The 24298-nt window shown below is 38.6% G+C and overlaps 1 long non-coding RNA gene across 2 annotated transcripts; it reads left to right on the forward strand.

Annotated features, from left to right (window-relative positions):
* The first annotated feature begins 16570 nt into the window (after positions 1 to 16570).
* LOC147787041 (uncharacterized) lies at positions 16571 to 17870 on the forward strand. Of its 2 annotated transcripts, XR_015413851.1 has the most exons (4): positions 16571 to 16596; positions 16707 to 17171; positions 17280 to 17516; positions 17723 to 17870. It is a non-coding gene; the product is annotated as an uncharacterized LOC147787041 (long non-coding RNA). The 2 variants fall into 2 exon arrangements; XR_015413850.1 differs by having other exon boundaries at positions 16707 to 17516.
* The last annotated feature ends 6428 nt before the right edge of the window (positions 17871 to 24298 follow it).

Consider the following 24298-nt stretch of genomic DNA (forward strand, 5'->3'; position numbering starts at 1 on the left):
AAAGGAATGAAGATGCTGACTGCGAAAGGAGCTTTAGAAGGCTTAAAATCTATTGATATGGGTCTTTGTGAGAGCTGCGTTATGGGCAAACAGAAACGAGTTAGTTTCACAAAGGCTGCCAGAGAACCGAAGAAAGTGCGGTTGGAAATGGTCCATACAGACGTCTGGGGACCATCTCCAGTTTCATCACTTGGTGGATCAAGGTACTACGTCACCTTCATCGATGACTTCAGCAGGAAGGTATGGGTTTACTTTCTGAAACACAAGTCAGATGTGTTTACCACCTTCAAGAAGTGGAAAGCTGAAGTTAAAAATCAGACCGGCTTGAAGATCAAATGCCTGAGGTCTGGCAATGGAGAAGAGTACAACAAATCAAAGTTTATAACATTTTGTGCAGCTGAGGGAATTAGATTAATAAGAACAATTCCCGGTAAGGCAAGACAAAATGGTATTGCAGAAAGGATGAACAGAACCTTGAATGAGCAAATGGATGTAAAAACGGCATTTTTACATGGAGATCTAGATGAGGAGATCTATATGCAACAACCCGAAGGATTTGCAGCTCCAAGCAAGGAGCACATGGTGTGTAAGCTCAATAAGAGCTTGTATGGACTGAAACAAGCACCGAGACAATGGTACAAGATGTTTGACTCCTTCATGAGCAAGAGTGGTTTCCACAGAAGTGAAAAGGATCAGTGTTGTTACCTCAAGAAATACACTGATTCTTATGTGTTTCTACTCCTGTATGTGGATGATATACTAATTGCTGGATCAAGTATGAGGGAGATAAACCACCTGAAGGCAAGCTTGTCTTCAGTATTTGAGATGAAAGATTTAGGTGCAGCGAAGCAGATCCTTGGGATGAGGATTTCTCGAGATAGATCTGCTGGCACATTAAATCTATCCCAAGAGCAGTACATTGAGAAGATGTTGTCCAAATTCAAGATGAATAACGCTAAACCCAGGACTACCCCCTTGGCAAATCATATTAAATTGTCAAAGGGGCAATCTCCCAAGACAGTTGAGGAACGTGAGCACATGGCATCAGTTCCGTACGCTTCTGCAGTTGAGAGTTTGATGTATGCTATGGTCTGCACTAGACCTGACATAACACATGCAGTGGGAGTTGTTAGCAAGTACATGGCAAATCCAGGGAAGGAACATTGGGAAGCTGTGAAGTGGCTTCTGAGATATCTGAGAGGTACATCCAATACTACACTTTGTTATGGCAATGGCAAAGTAGTTCTGCAAGGTTTTGTGGATGCTGATCTGAGTGGAGATGTAGACTCCAGCAAGAGCACATCTGGGTATATCTACACTAAAGATGGAACAGTAGTGAGTTGGATGTCCAAGCTTCAGAAATGCGTTGCTCTTTCATCTACTGAAGCTGAGTACGTGGCCATAGCTGAAGCTGGAAAGGAGATGATATGGATGACAGACTATCTAGAAGAATTAGGCCGGAAGCAGTGCAAGAAGATCCTTTATACAGATAGTCAGAGTGCCATACCGTTGGTGAAAAACCCAGTCTATCATTCAAGGACAAAACACATTAGAAGATGGTACCATTTCACTCGCAGGTTAGTGGAAGAAGGCGATATGTGTTTGGAGAAGATAGAGGGTGCAAAGAATCCAGCAGACATGTTGACAAAATGTGTTGATGTTGGAAAATTAAAGCTATGCAAAGCCCTAATTGGTATGGTGTAGGATCAGTCTCCAAGTGGGAGAATTGTTGAGTTATGGAGTCTGCTCCCTGTATTTATAGCTTGGTCAATGGCTATATCCGGTAAAGCTATATTTGGTAAAGCCATATATGGTGAAGCTATATCCGGTAAAGCTATATATATGGTACATAGCTATATATAGTAGATGGTTAAATCTGGTAAAGCTATATTTAGTAGACTGAACCATATATATATCCCGTCTAGTAAAGCTTTGAAATGTACTTTTCTATTCTCTGTACTCTCTCTTGTTGTACATACCTGAAGTCATCAATACAAAATCCTTTTAGCCAGAGTTCTCCTTGCAATTCTCTCTATCCTTCTCTTTGTGATCATCTAGATCGAGCGTGTGCGTTGTTGTGCGATCCTAACACTCACGGTTCCAGAAAGCTCTGTGGGATACGTGATTTACAGTGATGCATCCAAAAAGGGGCTGGGTTGTGTCCTGATGCAACATGGCAAGGTTGTTGCGTATGCGTCACGCCAATTAAAGGATTATGAGAAAAACTATCCTACACATGATTTGGAGTTGGCGTTGGTGGTGTTCCTGTTAAAAATTTGGCAACACTACCTGTATGGCAAAAAGACTCAAATTTACACGGACCATAAAAGTCTAAAATACTTGTTCACACAAAAAGAACTGAACATGAACCATTAAACCAAATCCTGGAAGACATGCTTCAGGCATGTGTTATGGATTTCATAGGGAGTTGGGACACTAAACTACACTTAATGGAATTCTCGTACAACAACAGTTTCCAAGCACCCATCGGGATGGCACCATTCGAAGCGTTATATGGAAAATGGTATAGATCCCCATTGTGCTGGGACGAAATAGGAGAACAAGAACTAGTAGGACCCGAGCTGGTCCACATCACCAATGAGGCGGTACAGAAAATTAGAGCAAGGATGCGCACCGCACAAAGTAGGCAAAAGAGCTAAGCCGACGTTAGGCGTAGGAACTTAGAGTTTGAAGAGGGAGACTCGGTGTTCCTAAAAGTGGCTCCTATGAAAGGCGTTCTAAGATTCGGACGTAAGGGGAAGCTAAGCCCCTGCTTTATCAGACCATTTGAAATTCTAGAAAGAATAGGTTCAGTAGCATACAAACTAGCCTTACCACCTTCACCCTCGAGCGTACACGATGTATTTCATGTGTCCATGTTGAGGAAATATATTACAGACCCTATGCACGTGATAGATACAGACTCTTCGAGATCGAAGAAAACTTAAGTTATCAGGAGAAACCGATTAAAATCCTAGCTTGAGAAGTGAAAGCCATATGTAATAGAAACATAGGTTTCGTTAAGGTATTGTGGAAAAACCACCAAATCGAAGAAGTGACGTGGGAACGGGAGTAGGAAATAAAAGAAAAAAATCCAAAACTGATTCAGGAGTTCGAGACTTTCAAGGACGAAATTTCTTTTTAGGGGTAGATAGTATAGATAATGTAACGGATCAAATTAAAAAAATGGTCGTCGGCAAGACCAAAAACTCCGGGGAACGCTGGAGTTTTCGTTCACACACAATGCACAAAGAGCGCCCGACGCCGGGGTCACCACGGAAACAAAACTTGACCTTCAGCCACCTCCAAGACACCTGCAGGGAAGAAAAATAGTGAGAAAACGAGAAAGATAGTGAGAAAAGCCGACAAACAAAGTCAAACCCAACGAAATCGACATCGAATTTTGTCGAGATAACTTTATATAATGAAACTACACCGATGTTTTTCTGACATACTTTGTCATTGGGATGAAGTTTTGCTGACATTTTTCTTTGATTTTTCGATACTCTCTCGTGTTTGAAAAATATAAGGTATATATTTTACTTTTTTTTAAGCAACTGTAACACTATTGTATTAAAAAAAGTCATATCTTAATTATATTGATGAAAATATATATTATCTGTTGGTCTAGAATAAAAAATACTATTGATTCAAGAAGGTTAATAATTATAATTCAATTTAAATACGGCCAATTTCCACATATCCAGAGTTGCTATTAACGTCTCATGCTCATCTTAATTAGCGGAAAAATTTAAAACTTCAGAATACGTTAAATCACTAGAAAACACTGTCGAACTTTCGTGTTTCAAACATCATGCTGGAGTTCAAAATAAGATAAAAATAATTACAAATTAAATGAAATGCAAACCCCCTAATCCTAACCAAGATTAGGAATTTTAAATATGCAACTATCCTATACACACGTCACAATCTTTGATCACGATGCCGCCGTCAACCACACATGGGCGCCTTGCCTTTACCTCAAAAACAATATGGCACACGGCTTAAGTATTTCGAAGAAATACTCAGTAAGTGACCCCACTATAGGGGCCATGCTAATGCAAACACATGCAATCATGAGTTAGGGACCTATTTCTAATCATCATAAGGGTGGCCTCCAGTCTCGGACAAATTGGATGTGTACTACTTCCCTACACACGACTCACACATGCGAGTGTGAATCCTTAGGGCGCTCACACACCCCCTAGACCCTCTGGTCAAGCTAATCCGTAGCGACGTCTAGAGGTCAGTGGAACTCCATAGTGTCATGCACCTCATGAACACCCTCATATGTGCGCATTCGCGCTCATCATATAGTGCGCGTCCGCACTCATCATCTCTAGGGGAAGTAGCCCTATGCTTATGAATATACAATATGCATGAGGTCCCTCTAAATCAAATTATACGTCTCTTCTGACACAGCCCTCTAATCTCATCTCTTTGTTACACTGTGTAACACGTGCTCATGGATATTTACATTAATATCATTGTCTTACTATTGTGTCGTATATCGATTTACGGCATGATGCAATATGGCATACAACATCATAAGACATGTTCAACATGGAAAACATGATCATGTTAATAACATCATCATGCATACATCATACTCATCATAGAAGCCAGTAAGAGCATCAAATATAACATGTACGTCATGCATCGAAACATAAATTACGTACATCTAACATACATCACAGCACGTCATACTCATACATCATCATAATTCAAACAATCTTTAGTCTATCCAATAGTAAAGCCACTTACTTGGTTGGCCTTGGCCGAAGTACTTCTTAATTAGCTAAACGTAAGCTCCCGTTTGATGAGAGCTGCTTCCTACATTATTGGGATTTGTTTCCTATCACACCGTTCTCCACCTTCCGTTAGTATTTCACAATTAATTTACCAATAATTCAATAAATATGAAATACGACTCTAAAACGGCCTTGAATACCCTAATCGAGGCCAAAAATAGGTTTAAGAGGGTCGAAACAGTGGAAATCGAGTCAAAAAATGGTGAGCCGAGCCGAAGAGCTGCTGAGAGCCGCTGAGCCATTTGCATCGAGCCGAGTCAAGGGACCACTTGCACCGCTGTGTGCCACGTGGTAGAAGCAGAACGCACCATGTCATGCGACGCGCGTCGGGTTGAGGCGCGGGTCACACTCCAGTTTGGGTCGACTGCTGCAAAAGGTTACTTGGCCGGGCTGGTTGTTGGGCCTCGATTTATTGGACTGGGCCACAAGTGTTTGGGTTGCAGGCCAGTTTGATTAGACTGTGGGTCTAGCTCGAGTTGGTATAGCTAAACCGTGGCTTCTGGGCTGAATTGAGGTTTGGGCCGCTATAGTTGGGCCTCAATTTCACGGGCTGGCCTTAAATTGGTTTGAGCCACGGGTTTGGGTATTCGGTTCGGGTTGACCTGGGTCCAATCGATCCTTCTTCCTTACCCAACTTTTGCGCAATTTTCTGGTGCATTTTCTCTCTCCTTCCTGTGGCATTTCCGTTGCCGATTTTGGTCCTCTTTCTTTCTTTTTCTCTCTGTTTGTCGTCCCTCTTTCCTTCCTCAAAGTTTTGTGGCCTAAAAGTTTCTAAAACTACAGATCTAAGAACGTTTAGGAAAATCAAATTTTCCGACCTCGGTTATCGACGATGATGCTTATGAATAGGCACAAAATGTACCTTCAGTTATTATGCTATCGTTAGGAATCCTTCTCGTGATGGTAACTGAGCATTTGAAGTCGATTTTCGGGTGGTTTGGGACTCGTTAGAAAAATTAAAAACTCGCTAACGTTATTCGAAATCTCTCTCTCTCGTATTTTCTTTCTTTTCTCTATTTGCAAGTACTCTTATAGGCTCTGGGAGTCGGGGGCTGAAGGATAAGCAGGGTGTGGTTGTCGTTTCACGTGGGATCCGTGAAACTTGGTGGTTAGTTTTCCGGCAACTGAGTTTTTTTTTTTTCCTTTTCTTTTTCTTTTTCTTTTTCCTTTTCTTTGTCCTTTTTCTTTTTCCTTTTTCACAGGTCGATACAACGAGGCACGTGTTAACATCAAATATAATCATGACGATAGTAAGGTCACTTACTTAGTTAGCTTAAGTTGTTGTCACAAATATATCGTTAATGAAAGTTCGATTCTGTTCTTTGAAATCCAAGTCAACCTATGTGAGCCAATGACATCAGTTTCAAGTTTGAACTCTGTAAAATTATTTTTCTAATTTACATTGTTACATTGTTAAAAGTCTTGAAATGTTGTATATATATAATGTTATTTTCACTAAATATTTTATTTTCTATTCCTACTTTAGGGAATATAGTGTTACTAGACAAAATTTAATAGAGTTTCTTGCCCTATCATATCTCCGTTTTATTTTTAAATTTTGTTCACCAAATCTTTCCTCAATCTTCTTTCCTCCCTCTTTGTAATTATTTTAGTTCTTCTCATTCTCTAATATTACTCTTATTCTGTATTTACTTTGTAAATAGACATTATTCAACCTATGTGAGCCAATGACATCAGTTTCAAATTTGAACTCTGTAAAATTATTTTTCTAATTGTTACATTGTTAAAAGTCTTGAAATGTTGTATATATAATGTTATTTTCACTAAATATTTTATTTTTTATTCCTACTTTAGGGAATATAGTGTTACTAGACAAAATTTAATAGAGTTTCTTGCCCTATCATATCTCCGTTTTATTTTTAAATTTTGTTCACCAAATCTTTCCTCAATCTTCTTTCCTCCCTCTCTGTAATTATTTTAGTTCTTTTCATTCTCTAATCCTACTCTTATTTGTAATTATTTTAGTTCTTTTCATTCTCTAATCCTACTCTTATTCTGTATCTACTTTGTAAATAGACATTATTGATCAATTTTAATCATTGTTTGGCTACCAATTTTACGAATTTATAGAACTCCCAACTAAAATTTATTGATTCTAACGTTATTTCCTCTTACTTAAAATGTTAACAAAAATCTAATTAATTGGATAGGGGAAGATCTGAACCTAATTTCTTTTAACTAACTATAAAGGAAAAAGAATTCTAAGATGGGATTTACCTTAAAAATAGACCAAATTCTCTCTCCAAGCATTTTCCTTTTCTCAAGGTTGTTGGTTAAAATCAGACCAAATTCTCTCTCCAAGCATTTTCCTAAGCCTACACCTTGTTGGTATGCATAACACTTTGCATGGTAAAGGCTACACCTTTCTTAATCCAAAAGGGTATTTTTTTTTTCTTCTTTTAATTCTATTAACACTACACAACCATTGACAAAATGGAAGGTGACGGTTCCTAACCAATTGAGTCCAGGTCATACTTTATTCGTTCACTGCAAATCAAAAGATGATGATTTGGGTGATCACATGCTACGAGTAGGTCAAAGTTTCTCGTGGACATTCAAAGTAATTTTTTTAGCAAACACCTTTTTCTAGTGTAATCTACTTACCTCATCTCCTACCATTTATAAATGTTTCATAATTGGTAAAAGATAATTACCAATAATATTTGGATCCAAATCAATCTCCTAGTAAGAAGGAAAAATTTGGCCAAACTAAAATCACAACAAACCATTTGAGAGGTTGAGAAACTAAAAGAATCTTGTGAGACATTGCTGCATCTTTTCATGTCTTCTAGTAATAATTGCGATGATGGGAATGTCATCATTAGCTCGCCCAAAAGAGTATACGTCAGCATTGACTGAGTGGAACGTGACGATGATTAACAACTTGGATTTAGGCCATACCATGTTACTTCACTGCAAATCAAAAGATGACGACTTGGGTGATCATACGCTACAAGTGGGACAAAGTTTCATGTAAAAATTTAGACACCTTTTTTTGGTGTAATCTAAGTACCTCGTTAAACAAACACGTGTTGATGGAAGTATTTTGGCCGGAGAAAAAGGACTAGCTTGGTGCTAGATGCAACTACCAGCTTTGCGTGTGTGTTTCTCAAGCGAATGACATTTATTTGCAAGATCTTCCTCACAAAGTAATGGAGCTTGTGCGTGGTTCGGATAAGTAATGGAGTTTGTGCGTGGTTAGGATGAATATTGTAACTTTGTCGTATTCCTAATCAATGTGTACATGTTAATTAGTCGTTAAAAAGGCTTATGATCTAAAATAATATATTTTTAGATCATTAAAAAATATAAGCATAAAATTGGTACAACTCATGAAATTTGCATGCATTGATTCGACTAGCTTGAATTTTGGAGTCATTCACAATGATATATCATCGGTCTAATACCACTTGATGTAGTAATTCGCCAATTGTTAAGAGGAAATCGTTTGACGGATAAAAAAAACCAAAGAACATTGTTGGAAGAAGAAAAAAAAAAAAAAAAAAACAGAAATTGCAAGAAAATAATAGGAGGTAGAGAACGAAAGATTTGGGATTTATGGTTGCTGAATGTAATTTGTTTCTGATTAGATGTACTAATTCATTTATGTCAAATTGTCAAAACAAAAGATTCAACTAACTAATTGAAGTAAAAACGTGAAAAAACTAAATAAAGAAAACCACGTGCTTTTATCTAACAGAACTTACAAGTCATAGATCTTAGGATCTTTTCTATGATGTCAGCCATCTTCTCCCATGAATTTTCTTTCTATCGGCAATTATGAGAATTCGAGCAAAGTAGTCCGATACTGATTCTCCTGTCTTTATGTGAAGAACCTCCCACTATTTTCGAAGAGCTTGCAATTGTGCACGTTTTACTTGAGTTGATCCCTGGTACTTATGTTTCAAGGAGTCCCAAATATCTTTAGTCGTGTCTTTCTTCAGAATGGTTTCTAGAGTTGGACGATCTATGGCTTGGAAAAGATAGTTTTTGGCTTTTAAATCCTTTTCAACTCGAGATCTTCAATTGCTTTTTTTTTTTTTCCTTATGAAAGGACTTCTTCTTCTGCTGCAGAAATTCCTTGCTCCACCGCAGTCTAATATTCTTTTAATTTGAGAAGGTTTTCCATCATCATGGAATAGTGATCATAATGTTCATCCAACTTTGGAATCGATGGCTGCACAAAACTACTCTCTGTCGCCATATCACTCCTCTTATCTTGAAAAGGCTATTACTTTTGAAGGTAAGCAAACTCTGATCCCAAATGTTAAGAAGGAAGAAAACTAAATTTAATATACAATCCAAGTTATGTATTTGATGAACTGAAACAACTTTACAAACAAACCGAGTAGAGAAAAAATAGCTTATAACTAGTAATCGTTAATAACTAATCAAATCATAAAACAACTTCCTAATCTAAATCACAAACTAAATAAAATCACAAACTAAATCTTTTAACATGGATAAAGTCCAAACTATATGAGTAGCGAGTTCAAGAGTTTTCCACGGCCTACGCCTTGGTAGAACGATTGTTAGACCTAAGCACTAAACAGTCTCATGATGTAAGACGAAATTCACCCTCCTTGAGAGGGGGAAGTAGGAACTATCAATCCAACTCTTCTAAGAGAGAGAGGCGGGAAAGTAGAGATCATAGACCCTCCCAAAAAAGATATGAGAACTCATGGAAAGGGCTCCATCAGAACTAGTACAATTGGCCTCCCTCGACCTGTTTCAGGCGATCTTGGAGATAAAATCGGAACCTTGTTCCTGGACTGTTGAGAAAGGGACTACCCATCCGAGAGTAATAACAACCCCAATATGGGTGTCCTCAAATTTTTTTTCGACACTCCAGAAGAAAACAGAAGAGTCAAAAGAGCCAATAGAGAGAGGGCTTAGGTATGTAGAGGCCTAGGTTAATTATAGGGCGACCTAGAGCACTATGTTTGACTCTAAAACCATTCACAATTTTATGAAAGAAGTTGAAGCGACCAAGAGCACTATGTTTGACTCTAAGACCATTCACAATTTTATGAAAGAAGTTGAAGCCAAACAACTGAAAATCAACTGACATCGAGATTCGAGGAGATAAAGCAATCAATTTGGTAGCCTAACCCATCCTAAGGGTAGCTATGAGGGTCTTCATGAAATTGGAGACATGGATTGGTTAGACTGACTTTGTTATCGTCAAGATAGACAATTTTGACGTGGTACTTGAAATGAAATTCTTATTCGAACACAAGGTCATATCTATACCCTTGGCAAAATGCTTGGTCATCACAAGGATCAATTCCACTGTCATCCAAACAAAAATAAAACAACCTAAAGGGGTAAGGATGATATCGGTGCTCCAACTCAAACGGGTCTAGCTTACAACGAACCCACCTTCATGGCATCCCGTAGTGGAGGGGGAATTTGTTAGAACCAATACCCACTGAGATACAAGAGATATTGAAAAGGTATCGCGACATCATGCAGAAATTCCTTGCTCCACCGCAGTCTAATATTTTTTGATCTGAGAAGGATTTCCATCATCATGGACTAGTGATCATAATGTTCATCCAAATTTGGAATCGATGGCTGCACAAAACTACTCTATGTCGTCATATCACTCCTCTTATCCTGAAAAGGCTGCTCCTTTTCAAGGTAAGTAGGCTCTGATACCAAACGTTAAAAAGGAAGAAAATTAAATTTAATATACAATCCATGTATTTGATGAACGTAAACAACTATATAAATAGTTTTACAAAGCAACCGAGAAGAGGAAAATTAGCTAATAAAGAGTAACGGCTAATTAGCTAATGAAATCAAAACAACTTCCTAAATCAAATCACAAACTAAATCTATTAACATGGGCAAAATCCAAACTATATGAGTAGCGAGTACAAGAACTTTTCACGGCCTACGTCGTGGTAAAACGATTATTCGACCTAAGCACTAAATAGTCTCAAGATGTTAAACGAAATTCACCCTCCTTGAACAAGGGAAGTAGGAACTATCAATCCAACTCTTCTCAGAGAGGGAGGTGAGAGAAAAATTATGGAAAGTAAAGACCATACACCCTCCCAAAAAAGATATGAAAACTCATGGAGAGGGCTCCATCACAACCAATACAACCGGCCTCCCCCAATCTGTTTCATATGTAAGGGGGTCCATAGAGCGTATGACTTCCCCAGTAAAGCAGCCATTCATAACATACAACAACTCCACGTGCCACTTCTTTGACCAGTCTAAGTTATCCTCAAAGTAAGCACGTTGAACACAAGCCGAGTAGAGCAAACTAGGCTGTAATGTCTTGAGTCGGAAGAGCGAACATGTGATCCTGTGCATGCTAGCTTATCTATACAAGCAAACAAGTTAAGTGGAACAATACGAGAGCAGAATAGTTTCGATTAGAATTCCAAGATGATGACCAAGTTCTGATCAAGTTGAGTCTAGAACAGTTCCGATTTTGAGGAAATAGGGACCAAAGACTAGTGCGAAAGTACGAAGGGCTTATCGAAGTCATCGATAAAGTCGGGAAGATTTCATGTCGCCTTTAACTATTGATATGGATGAATATTCACCTTTTCATCCATGTAAGTAGCTTGAAACCATACCATCCAGACAGTGACGACCATCAACGTAATGAAGTGAAACAATCCCCTGTCAGTACGAAAGATACAAGCAAAAAAGAAGTAGAAGAGATCTTGGCTGAACAAACACGTCACATCGGCAACCAAAAGAAAAACGTGCACGAATTCCTAGGTAGGTAGAAATGGCTATCATAGGAAAAAATTATCCTTAAATTTTGAAACTATTTTAAAATATTTTTTTAATTAAAATAAAGATAAAAAGTGAATGAATGGGAAAAAATTGAATAGATGAAATTATATAATATTAAATAAAGGTATTGTTTAATTTTTTTATTTTTTAAAAATGGATTTTATAATTCATTTTTATTTTTTAACTAGCTAGTTAATTTAGAATGATATATATATATATATATATATTTTATATTTTAAGCAAAAATATATATTTTAAAACTAAAAATAAATTTAGGTTGGTTTGGTTCGACTTAGTATTCATAAACCAATTCAATTTATAATTTATTTTAATTCAACCCAATTCAAATAATTTTATAATCTAATCTTGTTAGATTTTTCATGTCACGAAATTTTTTCGAATACAGACATTTGTATAATGAGACTAAAATATTGAAAAATGAAAATGTGGAATAAAAAATAAAAATGAGACTAAAATGAAATTTTTTTCAAAATGTAAATTGAAATTAAGTTATAAATTTTAACTAATGTCTGAACATAAATAAATAAAAAATATTAATAAATGTCGAATAGTCTCAATTAACAAAATTATAAAAATTTTGGGCAGGTTGGACGGTTTCATTATTTAATAAGGATTCTTTTTTGGTAAAAAAAAATTTGGATGATATGTATATGATGAAATGTATATGATATGATATGACATATTGTGATGCAATATGTTATGGTATGATATGTATATGATGAAATGTTATGTTAAAAGCATGAGACGTTATGCTGTGTCTTCTAAATTGTGTGTATACAACATGATATAAATGACATGAAATCACAATAAATGGCATGAAATATAACTCCGTTAGAATTATGTATAATATGAGAACTAAAGAACGAGAAACGATATGATATGAATGATGAACGATATGTGAAATGATATGACATATACATATCATATCATAATATTTTAGTATCAATTGTTTTTAAATAAATTTGGAGGTTTTGTTATTGTGAAATGCATTTAAAATTGTATTCGGTTAATGATATTTAGTATTAAATTATAGTTTACCATATATATCATATTTGCCTTCTATTACGGCTTACCATATGTATCTTTCATTTATTGTTTTTTCCATCTATTACTCTTTCCATCTAATGGTAATTTATTTCATTATAAATAGAGAACTTCCACACCATCTCGATTTGGTAATTTAAACAAACATTCTCATGCTATCAAAGACCTTTTGGTTTAGCAACCCCGTTCCTTTATTGTCAATGGCTTCTAAATCCTTTACTCATCTTCTTCTCCACCACCACTGCAGGATCCTATGCCGTAGGGGTCGTCTTCATGGCTGCCGCAGACAGAGCTGATTGATTACTCTTCGGCTCCACCCTTTTAACCTCAAAATCACCCTTCACCATACAATGTAAATACAACCTCACCTTCTCCAACACAATCGGTTTCCCGTTAACCAACATAGCCTCTTTCATTTTCTTTCCAATCTTTCCTTCATCCTTCATAGAAACCCTAACCTCAGGATCCTCATCGAAAAATATGGAATATCGACAAGCCCATCGACCTTCTGCAAAGATTTATCCTTAGAATCTTATTGACTTCTGACAATTGCAAGGAAATCGTCTACGGAATAAAAACGGTCTAAGGAAATTTGTTGGAAGAAAGAAAATAACGAAGGAATAAAAGAGAGATAAAGTATGCGCTAAAGACCCGACTCTGTTTGTCATTCAATTAGCATATTTATATAACAACATATCCTAAAAATAGAAGAAAAAAAATGGCAACGGAATTAATGTCATCCCTCTCTACGTGCTATTCCTATAACGACCCGAAATTTTCTACTTAATTTAAGGTCGCTACTGTATACGTACCATAAACATTGAATGCAGAAGACTTCATTTAAATTCCATAAAACATAGCCTTTATTTTAAAACACAGCCATAGATTTACGTGTTTCGAAAACATCTTTAAAATGATACAACAAAAGACTAAATAAAATAAATAAGCGTTTAAGTTAAAAATATCTTATTCTAGCCTAAGTTTAAGAAAATAAATACCACTATGCTATGCATGTGCCATGGTCTCGAGTTGCGATGCCATCGTCAGCCGTACAGGAATGCCTTGCCTTAACCTGAAAAATGTAGTAGCACGTGGCTTGAGTATTTAAAGAAATACACAGTAACTGACCCCACTATTGCGGGTTAAATGCAAGAACATGCGAATGCAATGACGAGACCTATCCTTTCAATATATTTTCCTACGGTATTGTCCTAACGGGTAATTTGGACGTGTACCATATACTCTACACATAGCCCATACATGCGGGTATGGGCTCACCAGTCAGTTCGCACACCGCTGGGCCACCTTACTTGTCGAGCGAGCATACACTGGAACGCTCCCTAGGCCGGACACCCGTTAGAACTAGTAACCGTCACGGCAGCGCTATGCAAAACATAACGATCGTTGTCTTGCCATTGGATGTACGCGTCCATACCCTCATGATGGAATAGGGGAATCCCCCTAAATGCATGAGCACACATAATGCATGAGGTCCCCAACATTTCTACTTTTATCATTAATGAATATAACCCTGCTATCATCTTTCATGCTTAATATGTCATTTCTCATTTTTCAGTCTACATATCATACATAATCCTAACGGGGTTACATTTCATTTCATTTATCGTGATATCATGTCATTCATAACATGATGTATGCATACAATTTAGAAAACATAACATAACGCTCCATGCTTTTAACATGTCGTTTCATAACGTGCAATTCATATAACAATTACCTCAATGATCACACAAAATAATCTAAAAATAACATATCACATCACAATAGATCGTATCGTAAACACTTCGTGGTCATATCATTCCCTAACTTATCATAGTCTTAACCTTCTTATACCTATCACAGTCATATCGTTACGTGAACGTACCTTAGTCATATTATCACAGGAACGTATCCTAACGCTATCATTCTATCATTCTATCACAAACCTATCCCTTTCTACCTATATCCAAACCATATTCTTTCACCAATCTCCCCTATCTATAGCACTCTGTTATGTAACATAACTTAACGTTTCATGAACGTATCTTACTCCTATCATTAGATTTCGTTTTGTGTATCATTCTCGTATCCTATCTCTTATAATCATTGGAAAAAAAGGAAATCTGAAAGAAGATTTGATTCTAAATTAATTTCTTATAATCATAGGGAAAAAAGAAAATCTGAAAGAAGATTTGATTCTAAATTAATTTCTTATAATCACAGTGAAAAAAGGAAATCTGAGATATGATTTTACCATAATAACATACCAAAATCTCTCTGGTAAATCTTTTGTTGAAAAGCCATTTTACTTTCTTTTTCATTTTTGTTTATTTTTTAACCAAATGTGCTATTGTGGGGTTGAGGAAGAGGCTGCCATTGGGATGCGAGATTAGTGGGAGGGGTGGGTAAATTTTATTTTATTTTATTTTTTATTTTTATTTTTAAATAATCCATTTTTTAGTTATTTATTTATGAATTATTATTATTATTTTGAAGTATATATTTTTTATAATTATTTTTATTTGTTAATTTATTATTATTATTATTATTATTATTATTATTATTATTATTATTTGCTCTTACAATTCCACTCACTTAATTGGCTTAAATAGAGATCACTCTAACACCAAAATAAGAAAGGTTTAACTAAACAAGCGATTTATCTAACAATCTCCTCCTAAAGTCCTATATTTCGTTTTCCAAGTTTTTGCCGTGTACAATCTCCGGGGTGCAGCTCTCATATTTAGTTATGGAAAAAGAAAGAGTTGTGCAGCCGGGATATGGAAATTTTTGCGGTGCGAAGTTGTGCAGGTATATAGAAATCTCTCCTTCTGTACAGGTTTCGGAGTGCACCCCCAGAGATTGCTTTCTGTACAGGTATATGGAAAAAGAAGGAGAGTTGTGCAGGTTTATGGAAATAGAAAGAAAGAGTACATCGGCTGGGATATGGAAAAAGGACATATTTCGGAGCATTGCATCACTAGTAAAGGTGTCGAAATATGAGAGCTCAGGGGATGCAGCCGGAGTTGTGGTTGGGATTGGCGTTCGCGTATCCTGTAACGACCCGAAATTTTCTGCTTAATTTAAGGTCGCTACTATATACGTACCATATGTTAGGATCGCACAAAAATGCACACGCTCGATCTAGATGATCACAAAGAAAAGGATAGAGAGAATTGCAAGGAGAACTGTAACGGTAGGGGTTTCAAAAAAGGCAAAAAAAAAAAAAAAAAAAAAAAGGGGAAACTCCTTAAATCTCGGCGGAAATCATGGGATTTCCGGTGAGGCATGCCTTGCCAGCCAAAGCGTATTAATGCGTATTAAACCCTAGGTACCTTAGTATCCGTCTTTTCCTTGTTGAGTGACTGTCATACCTGTGAGGGAGGAGCCGAAGGGTTTAGGTGAGGGATCGAAAACGTCGCGAGACTTCAGATTGGGTTCAATAACGCCGCGAGCTTTAGGTAGGAGCAGGCGCTAGTGTACGTCGGGCAAGGAAGGACAAACGCGCCACCGGAGATGGACGAACGACGGTGCTTCCACAGGTGACAGCAGCTAAGCCCGCAATTAGGGCTATTGAGGCGTTCGGGCGAGGAAGACGAAGCGGCGGGCGCGGGTCGACCCTCGGCATTTCGCGGTTCATCTCGGCTGGCGTGCAGCCCACACCTCGCAGGCCGCGCTCAGACACCACCATTGGGCCTCGTTCCTTTTTGGCCCAAACCAGAGGTGCGCCCAGAAACCCTGCGTCGTTAGGGTTCTTCGCAGCCCGTCGGTTTCGGCTCCACCAGCGGCTCGCTTAGGTCAGCTCGGCTGTGCGGCTTGGCGACACGGCTCGACAGCTTGGCGGCGCGGCTCGGCGGCTCGACATCTGTATAGCATACCGGTTTCTAGGTTTTTGACCCTTCTGGAGCAATTCCCACCCTTGTTTCAGCCATCTGAGGTCAATATAACTCCATTGTGATAAAATAGATTGTGATAGGAACGTACCTTGGTGGCTAGGCATAAGAGCTAGTTGTGAAGGGGCTCTAAGTGTATCATGTTATCTTATAGGAGGTAGTTAGGCGCTGGAGTTAGCATTGTGGGTGACTTCGGCCAAGGCCAAGGAGGTAAGTAACCTTACTGTTGGCGTTAGTTTTGTATGTATGTTGGTGCGTGCCCTGTGGCCCTTGCATGCACCATATGTTGTTGCTGTATGCTAGGTTAGATGTTTCTTGCCGTGAAATGCTATGCATGCTTTGTTTATGTATGTGATTCTTGCAGTGAATTGCTATGTATGCCATGTTTATGAATATGATGTTGTGACGCGTTTTGTCGCCCTGTATGTATGATGAGCTTGATTGACATGTCATGATTGTAATGAGAACCCCACATGCCATGAATAAGATGACTAGTATGCTAGGACATGCTTGCTCAATGTGGACCCGGTTATGCTATGTTATGCTTGCCTAATGTGGACCCGGTTATGCTACGTAATGCGGCGAGGGGATGGAGCGTCGTATGTGTAATGCCATGGAGGTAAACCTTAAGAACCTCATGCACGCTATGGTTAGGGCACTCCCCCATTATGCTACTGATGGTATGGATGCGTATATTCGATATTGTGTTCGCCACGATATCATGCAGGCCCTCCTTTGTCCGTGGCGTCCGGTATTGTATGTCATACATACCCGACCAAGCCAGGCCCAGGGAGTTCGCTTGCAAGCTCGCCTGGTGGGCCCACAGTCACACACGTGGGCCATGTGTGGGAAATTACCATGCATCCACCCCGCCCGGACAAGGCAAGGGCCTAAGGCCATGGGAAGGAATGGAAGACAAACCTCTCTCTCAGCTGCGTTCTTCTAACATTGTGCGGCATGTATGGTAATGATGTGCAACATGTATGGGTATTCTCTGTGACATGTATGTGTGTTGCGTGCGTCATGTACGTGTATTGTGTGCGACTGCTTGCATGTATTGTGTGCGACTGCTGGTATCCGAATGTATGAATATATGCTTAACCCCAACAGTGGGGCAACTTACTGGGTATTTTATATAATACTCAAGCCACGTGCTACCAATATTTTCAGGAAAGGGCAAGGCTCCCATGTACGGGTGACAGTGGATGATGCGAAGGGCCATGGAAATCTTGGGGAGAGTTTGTAGTGTCGTAGGCGCCTGTTGGATTCTTTTGGGTTCTTAGTTTTGCGAATTGTTCCTCTAGTTCTCTGTTGATTACTTCTAAGCTAGGTTGTCGCAATCGTTTTCCTAGGTACGGATTGTTTAAATTGATGAATGCATTTTCGTTATTGAAACTGTCCCATGTGAACTCTTGTCCTATTGATTTGACGAGTATAAGGTAACGTCGCTAATTAGGGTGGAGAAAATTAGGGGCGTTACAAGAACTCTGGCTAAAATGATTTTTTTTTTTTTATTGATGACTTCAGGTATGTACAACAAGAGAGAGTACAGAGAATAGAAAGTACATTTCAAAGCTTTACTAGACGGGATATATATATGGTTCAGTCTACTAAATATAGCTTTACCAGATTTAACCATCTACTATATATAGCTATGTACCATATATAGCTTTACCGGATATAGCCATTGACCAAGCTATAAATATAGGGAGCAGACTTTATAACTCAACAATTCTCCCACTTGGAGACTGATCCTACACCATACCAATTAGGGCTTTGCATAGCTTTAATTTTCCAACATCAACACATTTTGTCAACATGTGTGCTGGATTCTTTGCACCCTCTATCTTCTCCAAACACATATCGCCTTCTTCCACTAACCTGCGAGTGAAATGGTACCGTCTTCTAATGTGTTTTGTCCTTGAATGATAGACTGAGTTTTTCACCAACTGTATGGCACTCTGACTATCTGTATAAAGGATCTTCTTGCACTGCTTCCGGCCTAATTCTTCTAGATAGTCTGTCATCCATATCATCTCCTTTCCAGCTTCAGCTATGGCCACGTACTCAGCTTCAGTAGATGAAAGAGCAACGCATTTCTGAAGCTTGGACATCCAACTCACTACTGTTCCATCTTTAGTGTAGATATACCCAGATGTGCTCTTGCTGGAGTCTACATCTCCACTCAGATCAGCATCCACAAAACCTTGCAGAACTACTTTGTCATTGCCATAACAAAGTGTAGTATTGGATGTACCTCTCAGATATCTCAGAAGCCACTTCACAGCTTCCCAATGTTTCTTCCCTGGATTTGCCATGTACTTGCTAACAACTCCCACTGCATGTGTTATGTCAGGTCTAGTGCAGACCATAGCATACATCAAACTCCCAACTGCAGAAGCGTACGGAACTGATGCCATGTGCTCACGTTCCTCAACTGTCTTGGGAGATTGCCCCTTTGACAATTTAATATGATTTGCCAAGGGGGTAGTCCTGGGTTTAGCGTTATTCATCTTGAATTTGGACAACATCTTCTCAATGTACTGCTCTTGGGATAGATTTAATGTGCCAGCAGATCTATCTCAAGAAATCCTCATCCCAAGGATCTGCTTCGCTGCACCTAAATCTTTCATCTCAAATACTGAAGACAAGCTTGCCTTCAGGTGGTTTATCTCCCTCATACTTGATCCAGCAATTAGTATATCATCCACATACAGGAGTAGAAACACATAAGAATCAGTGTATTTCTTGAGGTAGCAACACTGATCCTTTTCACTTCTGTGGAAACCACACTTGCTCATGAAGGAGTCAAACTTCTTGTACCATTGTCTCGGTGCTTGTTTCAGTCCATACAAGCTCTTATTGAGCTTACACACCATGTGCTCCTTGCCTGGAGCTGCAAATCCTTCGGGTTGTTGCATATAGATCTCCTCATCTAGATCTCCATGTAAAAATGTCGTTTTTACATCCATTTGCTCAAGGTGCAAATTCTCCGATGCAACAATACTCAGTAGAATTCGGATAGTAGTTAATTTCACAACTGGAGAAAAGATCTCAGCATAATCAATGCCTTTTCTTTGTGAATATCCTTTAACTACTAACCGAGCCTTAAACCTCCTTCTGCCATCTGGTTCAACCTTGATTTTGAACACCCATTTGTTCAACAGAGCTCTCTTTCCTATAGGCAACTCAGTCAGCACCCACGTATTATTCCTTTCAAGTGAGCTCATCTCATCATCCATGGCTTGCTCCCACTTAGTTGAATCTTCCACTTGTAGGGCCTCATCAAAGGACTCTGGTTCTCCTTCGTCAGTCAGCAACAGATAATGTAATGAGGTTGAATATCTATCTGGTGCTCTGGTAGTTCTGGATGATCTTCTCAACACCTGCTCAGGTGCAACTTGCTCCACGTCTAGTTCTTCAGCAATAAGATCAAGAGTTTCTTGAGCTTCTGTTGTACCATCACTGTGTGAATTTTCTTGCCACTCAAGTTCAACTCTCACTTGCTTCGTAGTCTCAGAGTTTATCTTCTCTCTGTCCTTGTACATGACATTTTCATCAAAGGTCACATCACAGTGTCTTAGGATCTTCATATTTTTCTCATCCCAAAACCTATACCCGAACATGTCAGAACCATAGCCTATGAAGTAGCATTTCACAGCCTTAGCATCAAGCTTATCTCTCTTCTCTGGATCAACATGAACATACGCAGTACAGCCAAAGGTTCTCAAGTGAGAGTACTTGAGTTCTTTTCCTGTCCATACTTCTTCGGGCAATTTGAACTTCAAGGGTACTGACGGCCCTCTATTAATCAAATATGCTGCTGTGTTCACAACATCAGCCCAGAATGTCTTTGGCAATCCAGAATGAATCCTCATGCTTCTTGCTCGCTCATTCAAGGTTCTGTTCATCCTTTCTGCAATACCATTTTGTCTTGCCTTACCGGGAATTGTTCTTATTAATCTAATTCCCTCAGCTGCACAAAATGTTATAAACTCTGATTTGTTGTACTCTCCTCCATTGTCAGACCTCAGACATTTGATCTTCAAGCCGGTCTGATTTTCAACTTCAGCTTTCCACTTCTTGAAGGTGGTAAACACATCTGACTTGTGTTTCAGAAAGTAAACTCATACCTTCCTGCTGAAGTCATCGATGAAGGTGACGTAGTACCTTGATCCACCAAAGATGAAACTGGAGATGGTCCCCAGACGTCTGTATGGACCATTTCCAACCGCACTTTCTTCGGTTCTCTGGCAGCCTTTGTGAAACTAACTCGTTTCTGTTTGCCCATAACGCAGCTCTCACAAAGACCCATATCAACAGATTTTAAGCCTTCTAAAGCTCCTTTCGCAGTCAGCATCTTCATTCCTTTGACGCTCATATGTCCAAGTCTATTGTGCCATAGACTTGAATTGGAAGCACTCTCAGCAGCAGCAGTCATGTTTATACACTCTGCAGTAGTGTATAAGGTTCCGGATTTTGTGCCACGCGCAACAACCATGGCGCCTTTCACAATCTTCCAGGAACTCTTTCCAAACTCTGCTGCATAGCCTGTGCTATCCAACTGACCAATAGAGATCAGGTTCTTCTTGAGACCAGGAATGTATCTGACATCTTGTAATGTCCATTGATTTTCTGCTGGAGTTTGTATGGAGACATCTCCCTTTCCTTCAATCTCCAAGGTTTTATTGTCGGCAAGATACACCTTCCCGAAATTTCCTGATTTGAAATTTCGAAACAATTCCTTACTTGGAGACGAATGGAACGATGCACTTGAATCCAAAATCCAGGATTCAGCTGGGCTATCCACACTAAGGATTAAAACGTCCTCAGCATCTTCTGTTGTGTATATAGAATCATCATCATCTTCAGATTTATGATTCTGCTTCTTCTTTAGCTTTGTACAATCTGTCCGAAAGTGTCCTTTTCCCTCACAGCTCCAACACGTTACGTTGGGTTTGTTTGGAGATTTTCCCCGATTCTTTGATTTTGAACGCCCATGTTTGTTTGAGCTCTTTGATTTGCTTCTTCCCCTTCGATCAACACTGAGAGCATTGCTTGATGAATCTCCAGTTTCCCGTTTGCGAATACTTTCACTGAGAACTACATCTCGAATTTCATCAAACTTCAGTTTATCAGATCCTTGGGAACTGCTGATTGCGACAACAACAGTATCCCATGACTCGGGTAAGGATGACATCAAAATCAACGCTTTAATTTCATCTTCGAAATTAATTTCCACCGAACCCAGTTGACTTATGATCATATTGAATTCATTTATATGATCCGCAACACGTCCACCTTCAGACATCTGTAGATTGAACAATCTACGCATCAAATACACCTTGTTCATAGCCGACGGTTTTTCATACATATTTGACAGCGCCTTCATCAGATCTGACGTTGTCTTCTCCTTGATGATGTTAAACGCCACGTTTCTGGATAGCGTCAACCGGATCATCCCTAAGGCTTGTCGATCCTTGAGCTTCCACTGTTCCGTGGTCATGGTATCCGACTTCATCCCCAACAGAGGTTCGTGAAGATCTTTCTGGTACAGATAATCTTCAATCTGCATCTTCCAGAAACCGAAATCGGATCCATCGAACTTCTCAATTCCAATCTTTGAACTTTCCATCTTCACAGATCGTGGTGAATTTTGCCTTGCTCTGATACCAGTTGTTAGGATCGCACAACAACGCACAAGCTCGATCTAGATGATCACAAAGAAAAGGATAGAGAGAATTGCAAGGAGAACTCTGGCTAAAAGGATTTTTTTTTTTATTTTTATTGATGACTTCAGGTATGTACAACAAGAGAGTGTACAGAGAATAGAAAGTACATTTCAAAGCTTTACTGGACGGGATATACATCAGTTTCAGTCTACTAAATATAGCTTTACCAGATTTAACCATCTACTATATATAGCTATGTACCATATATAGCTTTACCGAATATAGCTTTACCATATATGGCTTTACCAAATATAGCTTTACCGGATATAGCCATTGACCAAGCTATAAATACAGGGAGCAGACTCCATAACTCAACACCATAAACATTGAATGCGGAAGACTTCATTTAAATTCCATAAAAATAACCTTTATCTAAAAACACAGCCATGGACTTACGTGTTTCGAAAACATCTTTAAAACGACACAACAAAAGACTAAATAAAATGAATAAGAGTTAAAGTTAAAAACATTCTATCCTAGCCCAAGTCTAAGAAAATAAATACCACTATCCTTTGCATGTGCCATGATCTCAAGTTGCGATGCTGTTGTCAGCCGTACAGGAATGCCTTGCCTTAACCTGAAAAAAATAGTAGCACATGACTTGAGTATTTAAAGAAATGAGTGACCCCACTACTGGGGTTAAATGCAACAATCACATGCAATGAGATTATGGGACCTATCTTTCATTCCGTTTTCCCTACGGTGCTGTCCTAATGGGTAATTTTGGACGTGTACTATATACTCTACACACAGCCCATACGTGCGAGTATGGGCTCACCAGCTAGTTCGCACACCGCTGGGCCACTTTCCCTATCCAATGGGCATACTCTAGGAGCCCCTTAGGCCGGACACCCGCTAAAACTAGTAACCGTCACGGCAGCGCTATGCAAAGCATAACGATCGTTGTCCTGCCATTGGATGTACGCGTCCGTACCCTCGTGATGGGATAGGGGTATCCCCCCAAATGCATGAGCACACATAGTGCATGAGGTCCCAAAACTTTTCCATTTCTATTATCCTTTAATACAACCCCGCTAGCATTATGTACATATCGTATCATTTTTCATATCGTATCAGATATCGTTCATCATTCACACCATAGCATTTCTCATTCTTCAGTTCTCAAATCATACATAATTCTAACGGGGTTATATTTCATGTCATTTATCGTAATTTCATGTCATTCATATCATTACGTGAACGTACCTTAGTCATATCATCACAAGAACGTATCCTAACGCTATCGTTCTATCAATCTATCACAAACTTATCCGTTTCTACCCATAACCTAACCGTATTCTTTCATCAATCTCTCCTATCCATAGCACTCCAGTATGTAACCTAACCTTAACGTTTCGTGAACGTATCTTACTCCTATCGTTACATTTTGTTTTGTGCATCCTTCTCGTATCCTATCTCAAACATATCCTTGAGCACATCGTACCATAATTATTATCATACAATCCACATATTATAACATAACATAAACATAATATAAGCACACCAATTCACACATATCAGTATATATGACTCGTGCAGAACCACAGGCACGTGTCAACATCAAATATAACCATGTCTATAGTAAGGCCACTTACCTGGTTAGCTTAGGCTGATGTTCCGTCGTTATCCTTAATGAAAGTCCATTGAAATCCAAGTCAACCAATGTAAGCCCATGACATCAGTTTCAAGTTTTAAATTCTGATATTTCCTGTTAGACGGAATTTAATGGAGTTCCTCGCCCTCTTATATTTCCTTTTTATTTTTTAAAATTCTGTTCAACAAGTCTTTCCTCAATTTTCCCTCTGTAATTACTTGCAAGTAGATATTATAGGCTAATTTTGTTAATCTATTCTTACTTCCAATCTTGTCTCTTTCTTTTTATTTCTTATTTTTTTCTTTCTTTCTTTTCACTTAACAGTATTCTGAATTTCCATCTCTATTTCGTTTTTTTTCTTATTTCCTTTATCTTCCTTCTGATTTAGTTAACAATTATATTCTTAACTTTTAATTTAAT

Source organism: Cucurbita pepo, chromosome 18 (assembly GCF_057944985.1).
Source record: "Cucurbita pepo subsp. pepo isolate OVF chromosome 18, ASM5794498v1, whole genome shotgun sequence".
Lineage (NCBI taxonomy): Eukaryota > Viridiplantae > Streptophyta > Magnoliopsida > Cucurbitales > Cucurbitaceae > Cucurbita > Cucurbita pepo.